This window comes from Lepisosteus platostomus, chromosome 9, assembly GCF_059453375.1.
Source record: "Lepisosteus platostomus isolate fLepPlt1 chromosome 9, fLepPlt1.hap1, whole genome shotgun sequence".
NCBI classification, from domain to species: Eukaryota; Metazoa; Chordata; class Actinopteri; order Semionotiformes; family Lepisosteidae; genus Lepisosteus; species Lepisosteus platostomus.
In genome coordinates, this window is record NC_142619.1 from 27,315,188 (window position 1) to 27,335,318 (window position 20,131).

At 35.9% G+C, this 20,131-nt stretch overlaps 1 protein-coding gene across 2 annotated transcripts in view; it reads right to left on the reverse strand.

Moving 5' to 3' along the window:
• The window catches only part of LOC148654691 (thyrotropin-releasing hormone-degrading ectoenzyme-like), a 222,821-nt gene that overhangs the window by 106,448 nt on the left and 96,242 nt on the right, over positions 1 to 20,131 (reverse strand). The gene's annotated exons all lie outside the window — the stretch shown is intronic.

Genomic DNA, 20,131 nt, shown 5'->3' on the forward strand with positions numbered 1-20,131 from the left:
GACCCTCCATCTTATTCCCCTACATAGATCTACAGGTAGGTGGAAACTTAGTTGTTTCTCATGTAAACACATGCACTGTCATCAACAAATAAGACTCACAGTAAAAGCCGAACATAAAACAAGCCTTTTAGGTTTGTTAACATATCCTTTGCACAAACACACTTGGCGGACGGCACAGCTGCCTCGAAGTGCTGGGGCTTGGGTTCAATGCCTGGGATTCTATCTGTATGGAGTTTGTATGTTTGCCCTGTGTTCGTGTGGGTTTACTCCAGGTGCTCCAGTTTCTTTCCACAGTCCAAAGATATACTGGTAGGCTAAGTGGCTTCTGGGAAAATTGGCACTGGTGTGGGTGCGTGTGTTTTTGTGTTTGTTTGCTCTGTGATATACTGGCATCCCATCGAGGGTGTATCGTTACTTGTGCCAACTGCTTGCCTGGATAAGCTCTGGATCCCACATGACCATGTACTGAAGAGTTAGAGAGAAGTGAAGTGAAGTGATTTGATCAAATTAAATATTCCAGTGGCTGGTTGTGTTCAACGCATTAGTGAAGTGATGCATGAGAATGAGGCAACACCTAGTTGACTGCTCCCATACCTGGTGATGAAAAGGTAGAAAATTTAGTGAGTTGTAAGTACAGCCAAGTAAAGAGGAAACTAGAAGGATAAAGATCATGCAGTGTTCTCTGAAAGGGAAACAAAGCAAAAGAGCAATGATCTCAGAGTGGGTCCAAAAGACCTCAAAAGATCATTTAAAACATGAGAAACCAAGATGACATTCTGCCAGTGTCAGGATTGTGGTAAAATTTGAAACAGCATTTGTCACAGATACGAGATCCTCAGCTTCTTTGTCATTTCTTTGTTGTTAAGACTATAGCATAGATACTGACAAAATGATATGATACTACAGTATATTCAATAACAGTACCTATACAGATTACACCACTTACTATAATTAATTAAATTGTATTTCAATTCCACTACATTTGTGACATGGTGGGACAGTGGTTAGCATTGCAAGTACTTGGCCCAGGGTTCAATTCCAGACCTGGGGTACTATGTGGAGTTTGTATGTTCTCCTTGTGTTTGTGAGGATTTTCACCGAATGCTCCCATTTTCTTCCATAGTCCAAAGATATACTTGTACTTGTAGATTTCCACACTGGCTTTTGGGAAAACTGACCCTGGTGTGAGGGTGTGTGGTTGTGTCTGTGTGTCCTGTGATGGACTGACATCCTATCCAGTGTTGCCTTGCACTCATTGCTTGCTAGGATAGGTTCATGATTCCCCTCGACTCTGTTGGATAAAGGGTTTGGAATATGGATGGAGATATTTTTGTTACATCAAAGTACACAACTCAAGTTGGCACTGGTGGAATTCTAGACCATATATTGACCATATATTGTAAAATAGACCATTTTTGTTATGCCATTGTATGAAGGAATGCTGGAGTGGTAGAGATTTATTGTACTACAGCTACAGATGCAGCCATTCAAAATGCGCGGGCGATACCGCATTATTTTCCGGTGCGCTTTATGCAGTCTACCACGAGTTACCGGTAAATACTGCTAGTTACCGTAAATTCTCCTATAATACCGCAAGCAAAATAATAGTATCCGGAATTTCCGCAAGGTGGAGCTAATAAAGCTCAACCTCTCATGTTTGAGCTGTCGCCATCAAAGTCTTTAACGAAGATATTACTAATAGTATTAATAATGAATGACCTTGGACAAGCTGTAAACTCAAAGTATTGCCCTGGTCCACATTATTTTTTTCATTGACCGTCTTTGTAAAAGTAACACCACAGCATTTCGCAATCACGCATTTGTTTCCAATCATGCAAAGTACAGTGATTCACCATGCCTTTCACATGCTCATAAAAGAGATTGATTTAGGAACATAAACATATTACCGTATGCAAACTGTACTGTATACAGTATGTATATGTATATTTAATGTCTTAACTGTGCCCGTTTAAGTATTGAATATTTATATGGAATTTTACCACTAAGGGAAATCTTAGTACCTGAGCATAAAAAGAATAGGAGCATACTGTAACGCGTGTGAAGGCCATAAACGATATTAATTTTGGAACTTAAACATACAGTATATGGCTGGTCTCGGTACTTTAAAGAAAACATACACACCAGTATTCCATTTCTCCCTAAACATTTTAAGCATCGAAGTCTTTAACTAATGTGATATCGGAGTCAACAAGCATACTTTTAGAATTTGATTAAAAGGGAATATAATATGGAATCGCGTATCTAAAGAAATGAATAATTATATAATTATATTCATGTTGCAAAAAAACTGCAACGGACATAAAAACTCCCTTGCTTTTAACAGAGCGTTCCATAATTTCTAACTGCGAAAATTATTTAAACTGCGACACTTATCATTCAACCAGAGCTCAAAATATCACAAGGATCCTCTAGAGCACAGCAAAGACTGTATTAAAAGTATACTAGTGACAAACTAGTATACTTTAGATATTTTTTTTCTGAACTGGGGAAAATCTGATCATGTTTCTCTATAACAATAATAAAAACATTATTTTACATATCATCTTTATTTGATATCACCTTAAGGACAGCACATACAAGAGTTAATTGCACAATGGACCGCGCAAAGAAATTTAAAATAGTCTTCTTTAGGTGTGAGGGCAGGAGTGGATCGCAGAAGGCATAATCAGCAAATTAGGAAAACAAAGAACAGGACAGGTGAGACGTTTATCCAGAGAGCGAGTGATCAGAAAAAGGAACAGCTGTTACGCCCAGGTTTTACGCTCTCTCTCTGCTGAATGAATAAAAGCATTTTATTAAAAACGCGTTTGCGTTTGTCTGGGTATTTACTTTGTAATCTGTGGTTTACATCTACTGTATTGCTTTGAGATGCCACTTTTAAAGGTGATATGTAAAATAAAGTTTTTTATTATTGTTATAGAGAAACATGATCAGATTTTCCCTGGTTCAGAAAGAAGACAATTAAAATCTGTAATCTTTCCACTTGTATGTCATCGGAAAATACAAGAAGTTTCTGCTTTGTGTAAGGATGGTATCAAAAAGTAATCTAAGTGGTGAGAAAGCTGTGCTCCTCAAAGCGCTTTACAGGATAAAAACAACAGCAATAGTGCTAAGCTGGGCAAACGATTTTTTTATAGAAATACAAAATGAGATATAATGATGTGTTCTGGCTAAGACATTAACGAGTACAACCCCCCTCTCTGTGGGAGTGCTGGCTGTGACGAATTAAACCGGTTTCACAGGTATTTTCAAAGTAGAAGGGGGCGAGATTTCCAGCAAGACACCTCCCCCTCCAAAGCCAAGGAAGTTCAGTACTAACTAGTTAAGAAAGCTAGGCTCCTCAATGAAATCGCTTTAACATGCTAATGCGTGGGTGTAACAGTCCGGGCGTGGCAAGCTTCTAATGTCAACTTGACTCGATTGGAAGACAATGAACATATTCTAGCCCTAAATGAATTAATAGTAAACATGGTTTACATAAAATACATTTTTCCAAGAAAGTTTATAATAATACGATCTATCGTTGAAATCTGAGCCTAAATAAAAAGAAAAGGCATTTTCAGAGAGCAATCACGCTGTGTTTATGTAGAAAAAGCGATTAGGTTTATGAGCAATCTAATTACTTATTCGTTTAAAACGCTATATAAAATAAAGTTTATTATTAATTTGCTGGACAGAGCAGTGAACATTATTATGGATAAGACAAAGAAAATGATCCTGATCAGTTAAGAAATCTGTTTACGCTGTAAGGTTTTTACTTCTTAAACTTTTAAAATACACGTTTCGAATAGAAAGAAATCATCTTCCTGGTACAGTATGTATAGCAAACCAGCATATCTTTTTTCTCCAATCAGAGGGGTTAGACGCTCGGTTAAAAGCAAAGGAGATTGTCTGTTATAGTGGACATAAAAACAAGAGTTTGCTGGCATTATATCCTAGAAGACACAGATCGGCGCCAGACCAGGAGAATGCCCGCAGCGTAAAAGAAAATGCCTGATGAACTAGGGATTGGACAGTTTCCAAGTGCTTGTACAATCAATGGAAATGTTCAAATAATTGTGCAAAAGAAATAAAATAATCATTTATTTCTTTATCATATTGGCTAGGTAATGTCCTCTCTTTGCTAGTTAGTGGCTGTGTTTCTGCGTTGGGTAGCAACGGGTGACTGTTCTCAGGCGGAAGATGTAAACAGCTTAATTTTCGTGTTAAATAATTTTTTAAAATTAAAATTCATTCCATACAGCAATCGGATATTTGGGTACCGTTTCATGAAACTTTCATGCTTAAAATGTTTAGGGAGAAATGGAAGACTGATAATGGAATGGAATGGAATGAATGATAAGTGTCGCAGTTTAAATAATTTTCGTAGTTAGAAATTATGAAACGCTCTGTTAAAAGCAAGGGAGTTTTTACGTCCGTTGCAGTAAAAGAAAATGCCTGACAAAGTAGGGCTTGGACAGATTCCAAGTGCATTTTTGCAATTTACGTTGCATTGTCCATTGTGCTGCTGTAATACAGTTTAAAATAAGTCTAAACTGTATCAGCTTTATTTATGGGTTGCAATTTAGAAAAAGTCAAAAACCGCACTCAAAATGCAATTTAGAGCTTTCGGGCAAGAGGAGACACCCAAATTAATAATGTAACATGTCACTGTTTGTGCATGAACAAAGTTATACTGCTATTTCCTTAGATACGTGATTAAAAAATAAAAAATGTTGAATCCCCGGCGGAACACATTCCATAAGATTCAGCGTTTTTATATATCGCCTTTAAAGGTGGCTTCTCAAAACGCTTTACAGGATAAAAACAACAATAACAGCAACAACAACAATATTGTATTTCATTGCACTTTGAAAACCAAGTAATAAATTAACTACATGTGCAAACATTTTATGATATGTCGCTGTTGTGAATGTCTGTGGAGTGTATCTTATTTGCCTGTCTGTCCTGGCTCTCTCGCTCGCCCTCCCTCCCTCAATTCAATTAAATTCAAGGTGCTTTATTAGCATGACAGATGGGTACAATCGGTGTTGGGTATTTACTTTGCTTTGAGATTCCACTTTTAAAGGTGATATATAAAATCAAGGCTTTAATTTGCTTTAACTCCGCAATGTATTCAAAAAATAAAAACGATTACAATCTAATCTGTCCACGTTTGATCCCAAGATCCCAAGAAAAATAAATCAAAGAAAGCTATGCTGAAAGTTTATTAAGATACTTAGAAGACAAAGATATCAATTTATGTTGCATTTGTCTGATTGTGAATCAAAAAACACATATATTTAAACCCGCGTTTGCGATTTAAATCAATAAAAATGTTTATAATGTAACGCTTAGGTGACTATTCATTGTTATTAAAATGACTTAAATTCGATCATGTTGTAATATTTAGAAATATAAATTTGTTTGGTGCAAGTGAGGTTTTATTTAATCTCTGACCAAGGGAAAGGTTTCATTTTTTCAAAGAAATGGTTGTTAAAAAAAAAAGTAATGGTTCCAGTGGGATTTGATCACAGACCATGTGACATAGGAGTCAGGAACCTAACCCACAGCGCCACCAGCAAGGTCGCATGCAGAGTGCTGAAAAAGCACTACAGAAACATTATCAACAGACAATGTACAGCGTGTACTATTCTTGTGTTGCGGTACATGAATATAATTATATCGTTATTAATTTCTTTAGATACGCGATTCCATATTATATTCCCTTTTAATCAAATTCTAAAAGTATGCTTGTTGACTCTGGTACCCATTAGTTAAAGACTTCGATGCTTAAAATGTTTAGGGAGAAATGGAATACTGGTGTGTATTTTTTCTTTAAAGTACCGAGACCAGCCATATACTGTATGTTTATGTTCCAAAATTAATATCGTTTATGGCCTTCACACGCGTTACAGTATGCTCCTATTCTTTTTATGCTCAGCTACTAAGATTTCCCTTCAGTGGTAAAATTCCATATAAATATTCAATACTACAATGGACATAGTAAAGACGTTTACTGTAAATCTTTCTACGACAGACCAACGGACCACGTGTGCCCCTGTCAGTCAACCAATCACGTACCGCGGTACCACGCGTCATCGTGCATCACAATGCGCGACACCGTAGCCAATTACCTCCGGTACGTGTCTGTACCGCGCACTTTGAATGGCTGCATCTGTATATGTTTTACGTTGTCTTCGAATATGTTGCATAGCTGACATCTTGCTTATGTTTCAGGTGTAGATTAAAGCACTGACTCCTTAAACTCTACAAAAACTAAATTACCCTTCATCCATTGTCAGCAATTTAAAAGATTATATTGTAGACCTAGTTTCACAGCTCTCACACCATGACAATGGAGCAGTTCTCCTAGAATGCTGCTGGATCTGCAACCTTCCATTTAACTTAAGTAAACTGGTCTCCCTTCTAAGCACCCATGAATTCAAAACAATATTTTAAAGAAGATGTCCTCATGTAATATACTGTATGTTTAAACAACATGTGAATGTAGATTGTGAACATACATTTGTTGTTAACCAGTCAACCAGTGGTTTCTGTTTGGTAATGTTAATGTATTTGTTTTGTGCTGTACTAAACATATGTATTTTGTATTTTTTGAAAATTCATTGATATCCAAGGCAGGGTAGGAGCTTACAATTTAAAACATTGGCATGAAGCCTGTAAGAAGCACTTCATTTTTGGAAATCAAGAGGAGCAGATGCTTCTGCTTATTTGAATGGATCAAGTTCAAAGAAGGCTTTTTACGGATTCTGGGGAGATAGAGCACTCTTCTACCTTGGTATATTTTTTCTCACTAAATATGTCTACTGTTTGTTGGTCTCTTTTAGTTTACACCTAAAAACCTGTTTTCTGTCTCAGGTTTTTAGACCATTTTGTCAGCATCCAGGCCTACTGTTTGGACATAGATACTTTATGACTTGTAGATTTCAGTTCTAATATTTTCAACAGGCATAGTATAACCTTTAATTCACTAGAGATAACAACACCCAAGAACTAAGTATATTGAAAATGCTTTATATTAAACCGCTTGGTCAATTCCTACAGTAATTTTCACCATTTTCGTTAACCCCCATTTGCAACAATATATAGTATGTATCATTTTTTAGTTCAGGAGGGTAGCTGCGTCAGCATGCGTAGGCTGCAAAGGAACAAGTCATAGGTTTATTCCATGCTGAAAAAAAGAAGAGAGAAAACACCATGCTTCGGCCGTGAAGCCTTCTTTAGGTGTGCGCAGCCTTCAGCCTTCCACAGCTGAAGAAGGCTCCACAGCCGAAACGTTGTGTTTTCTCTCTTCTTTTTTTCAGCATGGAATAAACCTATGACTTGTTCCTTTGCAGCCATTTTTTATGTGAGGAAATTATGTCATGAAATGATCGCAAATTACTGATAGCTACAGTAATTACTGAAGTTTTGCTGTTCTCATCCCTTCCAAACATTTATTATTAGCTACATTAATGATCAAAGTATCCAGTTATAATTAGTTAATAATTAGCGGTGACATGCACAGTGTTTTGCTTTTTTTTTTTAAACTGTACACTTATTTAAATGTAAGAATTTAGCAGCATGTAGGAAAGCAATAGAGACCAAGAGTATAAAAGCAACACAGAATGTGTCCCTGGATCGAATGTATTGGACACAGCTGTGAATACAATGAACTCATAACTTATAGTCGCAGTTTTATACAGTATTATCTGGAAAATAAAAAAATACACTGACAAAAATGCTTTATTCTATGAGAGTTACGTTAGTGAGTCTATGCCGTCATCTTATTTGCTTTTATTTTCTGTTTTTATACTGTAACACTACGGGGGTTCAGGCGGGTGCCCTTGCCGCATGGCGGTGACATGGGAGTCCCAGGTTCGAGCCCCTGACGGTGCGGGGCTGACCTAATGCGGCAAGGGCGCCCGCCTGAACCCCTGTTGCGTTACATTGGTGTCAGAAGCGGGGTGGGATAGCCCTTCGCCGGGGACGGAGAGTTAAGCGGGGGAGAGTGTAACGCTTACGGCCAACAGGCACTGTGTAAGAGCCGGCTTACCAGAGCGCTGACGTCACCGCCCTTCCCTGTGATAGCAGGACTACAGCTACTGGGCTATAGAGAGATCTCTCTTTAGCTCACCGGGCTGGGTCCCTGCTGAGTGACACGGGAGTCCCGGGTTCAAGCCCCCGACGGTGCGGGGCCGACCTAATGCAGCAAGGGCACCCGCCTGAACCCCCATTGCGTTAAAATACTTATATTTAATATCTTCAATTACTGTAAGAGGTTAGTAGGATTTTTAAAATAAAAGCTATGGGTAAATCGACTTTACGCACTACTAGAACTCCCTCATCCTAGCGTAAGTTATGAGTCGACTGTACAGTATATGTACTGTATAATTGCATTGCTCATTCTTTATAGTTACATACATATACATATTATACAGTAGTTATATATTACAGTATATAGCTAAGTGACATCAGAATAATTCCCTACATCTGACAAAAATGTATATTTTGTTTTATGACAAGTAGTTTTTTAGAAAAAAAACGTTTTAACATAATTGCATATTGCTATGCTAGGATAATTGCTCTTTTGCAAGTATTATTACTCAATATTCCTATAATAAAAATGGCAACGGACTTACATCTCCTAGAATATGTTTTAGTAATGCATAGAATGGGTGCAGTTTACATTTTCCATTTTCTCGAACAGAATATTTTACATGAAAAAGTGCATATGTGTTCAGTTTCATTTTCTATAGAGCTGATTATTTATATGCAAGATCAGGAAAAGCTTATCCAGTACAGGCCCAGGACACACATACAGTAATTTTATTCAGTATCTACTGAAATGGATGAAAACAGCAATCAAGCAGATAAATAAGTTAGGATAACTCCTGTTTGCTGATCCTACTTTTTCAGCCTTTTCAGGAACATCATATGGCGAATGTAAGTATTGAGTGTTTATTATATATGTAGCTCTAGACGTTCTTAGTTTGCTACTCAACAGCAGATTTTTATTTCATGTTTTAGTTTGCAATCCATAACCATATTTCCAAAACAAAACAAAAAAAAAAACTTTTTAAGTTTTAAGTAAAATTTATCATATTTCTGGATCCATTAAGAAACGTGACTCCAGGAACATAGTTATTTGAGTGTTGGCAAGGGGGCTCCTGATGAAGTAAGGACACTTCTTAAGAGAACAGCTGACAGACTGGTCAGCAAACGGATTAATATTCTAACGGCCCATCTTTGCCACAATGTCAAAATATTTATGGAAATGTTTTTTTTATTTTTAATATACTGTTTTTTGTGTGTTCCTCTGTAAATTAGTGAAAGCTTTCATTGAGTATTTATTATTCATCTTATTTTACTTTTGAAACACTTCTCATCGGCCCCCTGGTTTGTGGACACCTGTGTTAGCAGACTCCAAATTTACTGTTAATAGTATTTGTACATTGCTCCTAAGTTTGTAATGTTACATCAAAGTTTGGTATTAAATGTTTCCTAACGAGGCAGTTGAAGATGAGTCTAGAGATACAGAGAAGTATACATTAACAGTATAAACAGGTTAACTCATGCCTGCCTGCTTGTTTACTGTATACATAAGAATAAGAATTCTTATCAGAATATATAAATACAGTATATTCGTAATAAATGTATATTTATTATATTACATATTCTTATAAGAATAAGAATAATACAATACAAGATAATTCCTTACACTTAAATAGCGCTTTTCTGGACACTCCACTCAAAGCGCTTTACAGACAATGGGGACTCCCCACCAACACCACCAATGCGCAGCTCCACCTGGATGATGCGACGGCAGCCATAGAGGGCCAGAACGCTCACCACACCTCAGCTATCAATAGGGAGAAGAACAGAGTGATGAAGCCAATTTATAAATGGGGATCATTGGTAAAGTCAAAGAGAAGTTTGGCCTGGATGCCTGGGTTACACCCCTCCTCTTTTTTCGAGAAACGCCCTGGGATTTTTAATGACTACAGAGAGTCAGGACCTTGGTTTTACATCTCATCCGATGGAAGGCGCCTTTTTACAGTATAGTCTCCCCGTCACTATACTGGGGCATTAGGATCCACACAGACTATAGGGTGAGTGTCCCCCTGCTTGCCCCACTAACACCTCTTCCAGCAGCAACCTTAGTTTTTCCCAGGAGGTCTCTCAACCAGATTCACACAGTTTAGCTTCAGTGGGTTGTCAGTTGTGAGTTGAATGGTGACATGGCTGTTGGCATTACATACTAGTAAACACCTACAATAGTAATCAATCACTCATTCTTCTTGTCTGGCAACCTCTTTACATTTTGAATTAATTCCCTCTGAATGTGCTAATCATTATTTTAATGTACGTGATAATGGCATTCATCATACTGGATGTCCCACAGGTGTCTGCACTTCATAATATTAGGGCACTGTATTGCCTTGATTTAAGTCCACAAACTACCATTATTATGGCATACATCAACCTAGAGTAAAACATCTTCACTATAGTTTCATTTTTATGTTGTGTGCTTTTATAATGTATTATCACTAAAAAGAGCCATGCTGTAATACAAGTCACTGCCACTGTGTGCAGGTTGCATAGTCTTTTTACTTTTGGTTTCACTTCCTCTGCAAGCAATTATAACATTATTAATCATAATTATTTGTTGTTTATGTATAATGCTTATATATTATAATTGTTTTTGCTGTTTATTGGAAAATGAAACTTCCTATGACTTGAACCTGTCACTAAGCACAGCTTGTAGTTTTTAATTTAGCTCATCGCACTAAATACATGAACTAAGAAACTACATTTCCCACTGTCTCACCCATTCAGCCATCCAATCAGAGTGATGCACTACAGCAATAATGTGTAATGTATGTGAGAAGAAACGGTTTCTTACATTATCGGTTATTTTTTGTTTTAAGTTACCAGCATTTCCAAATCTCACTACATATCAACTTCTCAGAATCCAAAAACAAATTTAAAAATCATTTTAACCACCACATTCATAATAAGAATTCAAGAAATGCAGAAATTTTAAATACCCTTTTGAGATTTTAATTAAGTGATTTTTATATTTATTATGTATTTTGGGATTTTATGAGTTTTATTTACTAGTTTTATATGTTAAAATAATATTTTTTTAATCTTACATGAAATACTGCTATTTACACTTTTCAGTTTAAAAAACTGCTATCACTGTACTTGACAGTTTTCACTTGAGTTCTCAGAAGCCATTATCTCCTTACTTCCATGTTGCTGACATGACAAATAATTTATTTAAAATTTTTCAAGTCTTTTTACACAGACACTTGACCTCTACGAACAGCTGGAAAGTCTTCACTGCACCACCAGGCAGTGTTACAAAGTAGAGCTGTCCTGCATTTGAAAAACTAAATTGGAAAAATAAGAATGAAGTTCCGCACATCACCTCTTTACAATGCTGTGCTTACTGTAGAACACCTACAGATATCTTGTGTATTCTAGATGGCTGAATCTTTATTTCTTGGGACCCCAAAAATGTACTGTCCTGAAAATGGGCCTTGTTCCACAAAACAATACATTCTGTGTACCACTTGTGGGATAAAATATGTGTTGTCAATGTGTCTTTATGTCTTCTGGCAGACATACTGTACAATTTAGGTGTCCAGGGGTATGGCATTTCTCCATTTTTAAAAGTCTCTGGGAATATCTGCCACTGCTGATTCTCTGTTCCACATATGCTTCTTAGTATGACTAACCCATGACATTACTCCCTCTAAATACCCTAATCATGTGTAACAGGGCTCATGTACTGCACTAATTATTGAAGTGACGCCGGCCCTCTCTGAAAGACAATGTAAAACTCTGCCACAGCTGAGGATCTGGTATTTTGGTGTGACAAAGTTATCTGCTGTCTAGAAAGTGGCATTGTGCATGCTGTGAGCACCTAGGATTGAATCACAGGAGGCAGGAAGAATTGCACTCATCACATGTACAGCATATGTTACTAGTTTCCTCTTCTGAGGCTAACAACAATACAGGGAGTTTAAAAAATCTGAATACATCCAAGGGATTTTTCAGGATCAGCAGATGTTCCTGGACATCATGTGTCAACAACATGGCACACATTCTATTGGTTTCAGAAATTGCACAAAATATTTTTCATGAATATTTTACAGAGTTGTGAATAAACACTGCCATCTATTCAATAAATGACACAGCTTGAAAATTTGGCTTCAAACTTTGGCTCAAAATACCAAAATGCCTCAACAGAAGGCAAGTTATGAATATACATTGGAAAACATTAGGTCTACAATTAACTAGTGTTTGTAGTAAGTCCGCAGAAAGCATAGAATTTTTTACTTACACCTTCTTACATATTATTACTAGGTTTAAGTTTAACCATTTTTGTGACTCACTAGGTGAAGACTCTTCAAAACCTCTTCAAAAATACTTAATTTGTAGCTCAAAATGACTATAATTTGAATACCACTATATCTAGCATCTGTCTACTAATGGGGTGGCACGGTTGCACAGTGGTCACCATTGCTGCCTTGCGTGTTGACGTGGGTTTCCTCCCACAGTCAAAAGATACACTGGCAAATTAATTGACTTCTAGCAAAAACTAGCTCTGGTGTTAGAATATGTTTGTGTTTATGTGTGCCCTACGATAGACTGGCGTCCCACCCAGGGTGTATCCTGTCTTGTGCCCTTTGCTTTCCAGGATAAGCTCTAGCTCCCCTGCAATCTTGTGGGGGATAAAGCAGTTAGAAAATTGATAGATGAAGATATGTAAGGATGTCTATTAATAATGCTTTTACAAGATCTTTAATTCACCTTCATTAGCTGTGACAGCTCATAGGAGGAAATAAACTGAGTATTTTCTTGACATCTTTATCTAGTATACTGTACAATATGTGAGCTACGTATGTACATTTATAAATAAACCTCCAATCTGAGATAAATTCAATTAATTATAAAATCTAGACAAGTACTTTAACAATGTTAATATATCAATATACTGAAGAAAATACATTTTTTAAGTAAGGCTCCTTTGTAATTTCGAAAGTTGAAAAAAGGCATTATTCTGAGATTTTTTTGTCTCTTAAACATCAATTTAAAAATAAAAATAATCATTTTTGCCTTTCTTCATGCCAGATCATAAATACTATGGGTATGTTGACCTGCAGGGCACATACTGTAGTTATTTTGCAATAGTTTGTCTTTATTTGAACTGCATAAAAATATTAAGGACTCTGTCATTTCCTCTAGTGATGAGTGCTTCTTGTGGCACATATTCCAAAAGCAGAATGCCTACATTGTTTCAACATAACATTCTTAAATGATACCTGAACACCATGGTGTTTGGCCTTTGAGACCACCCATGTTTCTCCAAAATATACTGCTGTTTTTGTAGAGTTCGATCACCAGTAAACATCCTCGAGGGAAAAAATCCATCTTGTTGACAGAAGCTCACAGTTTTTCATTTTATATTTTCATTCTAAGCATATGTCAGCATTCCTGGAACCCTGTGAGAACTGGCCCTGGACATGCTGAGTTTTTATCAAAAATAAAACTGATTATACATTCATTTCATGAGCAATAGCAGCTACTCCCATTTGACCACCTGTTGTGACAATAGTCTAGTCCTGTTCTCAGAAGAAAGCTAAAGTAACCAACCAGAAAAAGGTTAATCTTCAATAGATTTCTAGCACCGCTTTAACTCTTTACTTTAGATCCCAACTTCATACTGGAAAACATTATTTATTATCTCTTTAAATAGGTAAGATATATCAAATCTACTGTACTGGAATATATTGTACATTAGACAAACAAAGCAAATATTAAATTTAAATGGAGACATTTGTTCTGCCATGAAGGTTTTGTATATCTACTGTTATGCATAAATGCCAGATCCATCCTAGTCTGGACCTTAAACTCATCAGTAGCTGTAAAGCCTTATGAGATTGAAATGACTTTAAATGCAAGATAAACTGACTAAAATGATAGCTATTGGTTCTAAGCTCTTCTTATGTATCCGCATTTCATGAAAAAAGTTTGACAATGATCACTTGTCTTGCAAAAGTTATAAAGGACAGCCTCATACTCTTTAACCATACAAGTAAAAAAATGTAATATCGCTTTGCTGTCATGAAATTTTTAAAACTCAGGAAAATGCACAGGACTATGTCTTGAGCAGCAGCTTTCAATGTCACTTTAAAGTAAAGATTTGAGATGTTTGTAAACGCATGTGCCAGAACACGATAAAGGAGGATCAATGATCTTGCACGGATATGCTGTCCTACAAAGTATGATAAGGGAGCATCCAGAGAAAGCAGTAATAGAGAATATCACTCTCAGGTTTATGGTGTAAGATGAAAAACATAGCTAATGTTTGAAATAATATGAACTTGTTCTTTGGATTGTGTAAAATGATAATATAACATCACAGTAGTGTTGTCAGATGATTTTAATCCATATAAATAGCTAGAGCTTGGAGTGATCTGCATGTAAAACTGCATAAATCCAAAGTGACATCTTTAGATGGGCAAATCTCTAATTCCACCAGTCAAAGATTACAAATACATTATACTGCAGCTGACAGCATTATGAAAAATGCATTACATAGGGAGGAATTTAGTTTTTAATCAAAATTGTTACTTCATTCTACAGAAAACAGGAATGTACTTGATATCTTTCCTTTACCATTATATTTGATGTAGTCTAACAATCCATTTGGGACATTCATATTACATTTTACATATATAAATTAAGAATTCTGACAAGTTCATCTTAATATGTTAATATGTGATCCTGATTTAATACGAAACTCTGCTTAATTAAGGGGATGTGAGAAATTTCTTAAGATCTCTTTACCATTGATAAAAATAGTGCCTTCTTAAACATTTGGCAGTCAATACAAAAAATTAGAACACTCATCCATATATGTAATTGTTTTCATTGTAGCTTATATACCAGTTGCATTTATTATTCATTTTGCTGTTTATTTGTAAAGGTGTCTGGCATTTCTCTTGGCAATCTTAAAGAATGGGGGAGAAAGACAGAATGTTCCCCATGATGCTTTCTGGTTTATTTAAATAAATGCATGATTAATTTATTCTTAATCATTCCATTATTTAAAACTGAGTACATACTGATGCACAAAAGAAATGCAACTTTTAGGCTGAATGAATTTTTTCAAATATCCAGAGAGAACAAAATACCGATTTTAAGGCAGAAATAATGGACTGTATATAATGCTAAATGCTAGTGTGTTTATGAAATAGCAACATTCAAACACATTATCATGTCAAAGGAAGAATACAAAAGGGCTCTTTTTTTTTCAACAAAACAGTTAATTATCTTGTGTATTCTTAATTTCCACCATCACATCAATTGTCAGTAAGAATTCTGATCATAATTTCTTCACATACATTAACTTTTGTCAGGTTTGTCAAGGACAAGTGGCATTCCTAGATGAATAAAATACTTCTCCATTCTTTCTGCCACCAACTTAGGTATTTACTAGTCCACAGAATATGGCTTTTTTCTTTCTCAACTGTCAACGCTACCCCTGAAGAGTCTCCGAGCATGCAGATCATGTTCATACAGAAGAAACCTCCAGTCATTCTGCTGATGTCCATGTTATTTCTTTCTGTAATTTCCCATGCCATTCTGCACATGGATGTAACAGTTTTAAGCTGGTTTTGCGACCCTCTACTATCCAGTATATAGTTTAACACTCACAGAGTTGGTTTAATCTGAATTCTCTGGAGCAGTTTGCTGATTGTTGTAGCAGAGCATGTCAATTTAAAGAATCTTTAATAGAAACAGTTTGTGAATTACTTTATAGTCACTGCCTTGAAAACCAAATTCCACAAACATGCAGTTACATGACAGACTAAAGATATAGTAAGCAGTATACTGTATTTTCCTTTTAATTTACTACTAAGTTGTGTATTTTTCCTTAGATATTCATCAGTTCTACTTCAATATTTAAATTATAATTGCTTTCCAATTTTGTCCCTCTTTAAACTGGATTGGCATTAAATTAGTAGTATTTTCAAATCTTTGCAACATACTAGGCACAAATTACTATTTTTTATAATTACAAATTTAAATTTTCACAGATGTGAAATGCATCACAAAAAGGGTCTTTTTGACAATAAGAAGGGTCTGAATATCTTTGCAAGTTACTGTATATGTGACACAAAATAAAAAGCCTTAATGGTTGTTTTTACAGTGTGAAAGTATTAACAACTATTAAATATAATCGCGTATTTTAACATTTGTTTTGGCAAAGTGTGGGAAAGACACAAGTTCTTTAGATCTGATTACAAAACAGGATATTAATCCACCAACCTTCATTGACAGATTGAAAGTATATATAACCATATTACTGGTGACAACGTCCCAACAAAGAAACAGACACAAAACACTTGCAAAGGCTTTTGGTAGAATATTCAGTGATGTTGGATATGTATCATAAAGACAGGCCAATATATGACCTTATTTTATCTCAACCAAAGTAGGGCATTACCCCACAATGTAAAATCAGTGAAGATATTGATGAGCCTTTAGCAACAATGTAAAAAACAAAGAATAAAACTATTTTATAGTGCTATTTATAATGTACCATTGAAAGCAAATGATATATTATATATGTAGTAAGAAAAAACTTCCACAGCTGTGTGGGAGAGGTGCAAGCACCAGCAGGTGTGTAATTCTATGTGTCATTAATCCTTATGACACATAAACATAGGAAATTGAACATTTGGCATTTCCAGTTCTAATCCCTCCCTGTATCAATAAAATATTACACAAATTAGAAATAAAGAGCAGTGATAATAATGCATGTCCAAACCAACCCAATTTTAAAAATCATCTGAATGAAAGATGATAAATGTGATATGCACAGAGATGACTTTACACTGTTCTTCAGTTAATTTTAAAATGAGCTTTTATTACTTTGGAGCACCACCATAAATGAAAAGCAAGGCATTTTTGGAGGTCTGAGACTGCTATTTAAGCAGTTCTATAAGCATTTTAATAACCGACTATCTATAGATTTTGATGGGACCACTGGCTGAAGAAAAAACAGCACAAAGAGAGAAATGATTACTGTACTTTCTTTTTTGGAGAACTGAAAAAATGAGTCACATCCCAAATTCTTAAGAGCTTATTGAATGTGAATAATATGTTTTAAATGAACAATTACAAAGGCACATACAACCAAGCCAATTAATTATATAACAGAAATTAGTAAAAACGGGGAAGTGTAGATTGCAATGCAGCTGCAATAATAATTTAAAACTGCAATAATTTAAAATATTGCAAAGTTGTTTTTGATTATTTTCATGGCACTTGTTGAAGTGGTTGTTTTACATATTTTATCTCAATAAACTATACTGTAAGTGGTAAATATTCAGCTTGGTGTTAACCTTTGTTACTTCTCATAAGTTGTGAGATAATTTCTTCCGATTTCCTGAAATATGAAGATAGAGATCTTTGTTTCTTTATACCAAGCAGCATCACAAGCATATTTAAAAACTCTCTGATGTAAGATCTTTGTGGTATATGACTGATTACTTTGCAATACAGAGCATCTGCAAGAGCTTGTCTACATTATACCCTTGATAACGTCCATTAGTGCATACATTTCAGACATTTTTTGCAGCACCATTCTGTTACTTTCTGATTTTCAGAAAGGCTCTGAAAATCATGCAATTATTAAACTATGTATATATTTGGGCAATGAGATTTCTAATTGACAACTGTCAATCATAGCATTGGGTCCACTCATATAGATATACTGTACAACCTCAGGCTAGCCACTTCTAAAACATGATACTCATTGCTTAATTCCCACAGTTTATCATATGGACTACACAAAAATATTCTTAAAATATCTGTCACATATGTGATAAAAGACTAGAAAAAACAACCCAGTTTCATAAAACCTGGAAATTGGAAATTGTTTACCATTGATCAAATAATAAAAACATAAACATAAAGACAGGAGATATTGAAGAAGCTTAGTATCAAAAAGTCAGTAACCTTCACAATACCAACAGAAAATCAGAAATATTTTTTTCACCATTCTACCTCGCAGCAAGTATACATTATTTCTTTTCCATTCTCCAAAGGGACTTAATTTTCTGCCACTGTTTATTAATTCTTTGTTTCCTCGTTTACTTGAAAATAGATTAATATTAAATTAAGCATTGTTTCAGTAAACAAAATAATATGAAAATGAATGTTTAAAACCACTTTAAGTACTAAGATACACTTTGTGTATCAAATACTAAAGCTACCTATTAACATTTTTGCAATACACATTTTATTTTGTTTAAAATCTGGTTTTTTATAGTTTGTCTCTACTTCTTCAGAATATTGAGAATATTTTTTGTTCACTTAGATGATTTGATTGTCAGACTCTCTTCATTTATAAGATGCAAAAGTAGTCTGGTCAGTGTTAACTCTTTCAATCTTCATGGTGTTTTCAAAGTCTAAATACTGTTGATACAGCTATTTTTAATGTACAGTATACTGAGCCTTAAAAGAAGGTCGTAAGTGTAACACATTCACAGAGTCGCAGGCTAGTAGTTTGTATAGCCATCATTGGAAGCAATATAAACTGTACACCTGTTGTACATACAGTATGCAGTCTTGTGGGATTTTGTTGTGTTACACTCATAGAGCCTGCCCATCCACAAATGTTACATGGAACTCAAGTCTGGTGAATAAGGTCTCCAAGGCACAACTGTCACAATGTGATCTCACAAGAAAGCCACTTATGAGCATGAGGATGCATGAAAGTTGTCATAGTAGCATGAGCCCACAGCATGTGAGGTCTCAGGATCTGATCAGTGTAGAACTCTATAGTCATTCTGCCATCAATCATTATAAGTAGAATTCAGTCGAGACTCCTGCCAAAAATATCACATATAGATTTCTTCATCTATTAGATACTATAGGTAGATGACTTATCCATCATGACTAGAAGTGTTCCATATGGGAGACCATCATTATCCAGCAGCTATATCACCCTGCAGCTCACCACTGGTAGCCCACTGAAGCTAAGCAGGTGTGAGCCTGGTCAGTACCTGGATGGGAGACCTCCTGGGAAAAACTAAGGTTGCTGCTGGAAGAGGTGTTAGTGGGGCCAGCAGGGGGCGCTAACCCTGCGGTCCATGGATGAGACGTAAAACCGAAGTCCTGACTCTCTGTGGTCATTAAAAATCCCAGGGTGTTTCTCGAAAAGAGTTGGGGTGTAACCCCGGTGTCCTGGCCAAATTTCCCATTGGCCCTTACCAATCATGGCCTCCTAATAATCCCCATCTATGACTTGGCTTCATTACTCTGCTCTCCTCCCCACTGATAGCTGATGTGTGGTGAGCGTTCTGGCGCACTATGGCTGCCGTCGCATCATCCAGGTGGATGCTGCACATTGGTGGTGGTGGAGGGGAGTCCCCATTACCTGTAAAGTGCTTTGAGTGGAGTGTCTAGATCTATAAGTGTAAGTAATTATTATTATTATTATTATTATTATTATTATTATTATTATCGGCATATTGTGTTTGTTAACATCATGGCAAGTTAGAATTCATAACAACATAGCAACAACCTAGACTTTGGGATGAGAGTGACGGTGCAGTTCACTGAGTCTCAAACAGGGTGTTTTTGACTTGATAAATGAAGCAGATAGGTTCCTTTCAGTATTATTTTCTTGACATTTAACAAATTAAGTGACCTCATGCTCTGTGTTGGATCGACTCTCTAACTAGGTGATTCAGCATTTACACTTAGTATTTTGACGTAACAGTCAAAATGTATACAGTCAAGTGTATAAGGTAAGTGTAACTGGTCAGCCAGCGTTGTGGGGAAGTATGGCTAGTTGGAGCATCAGATGAACAGTATTATAGTATATAGTATATACAGTCCAGAATAGTACCGCAGGCAACTCACTACGTCATACCGTATTTATATGGAATTTTACAAGTAAAGGGAAATTTTAATAGCTGAGCATAAAAAGAAGAGGAGCATAATGCATCTGAAGGTCATAAACGATATTAGTTTAGTAACATGAACATATTACTTTATGTAAACTGTACTGAATATGGCTGGTCTTGGTAGTTTA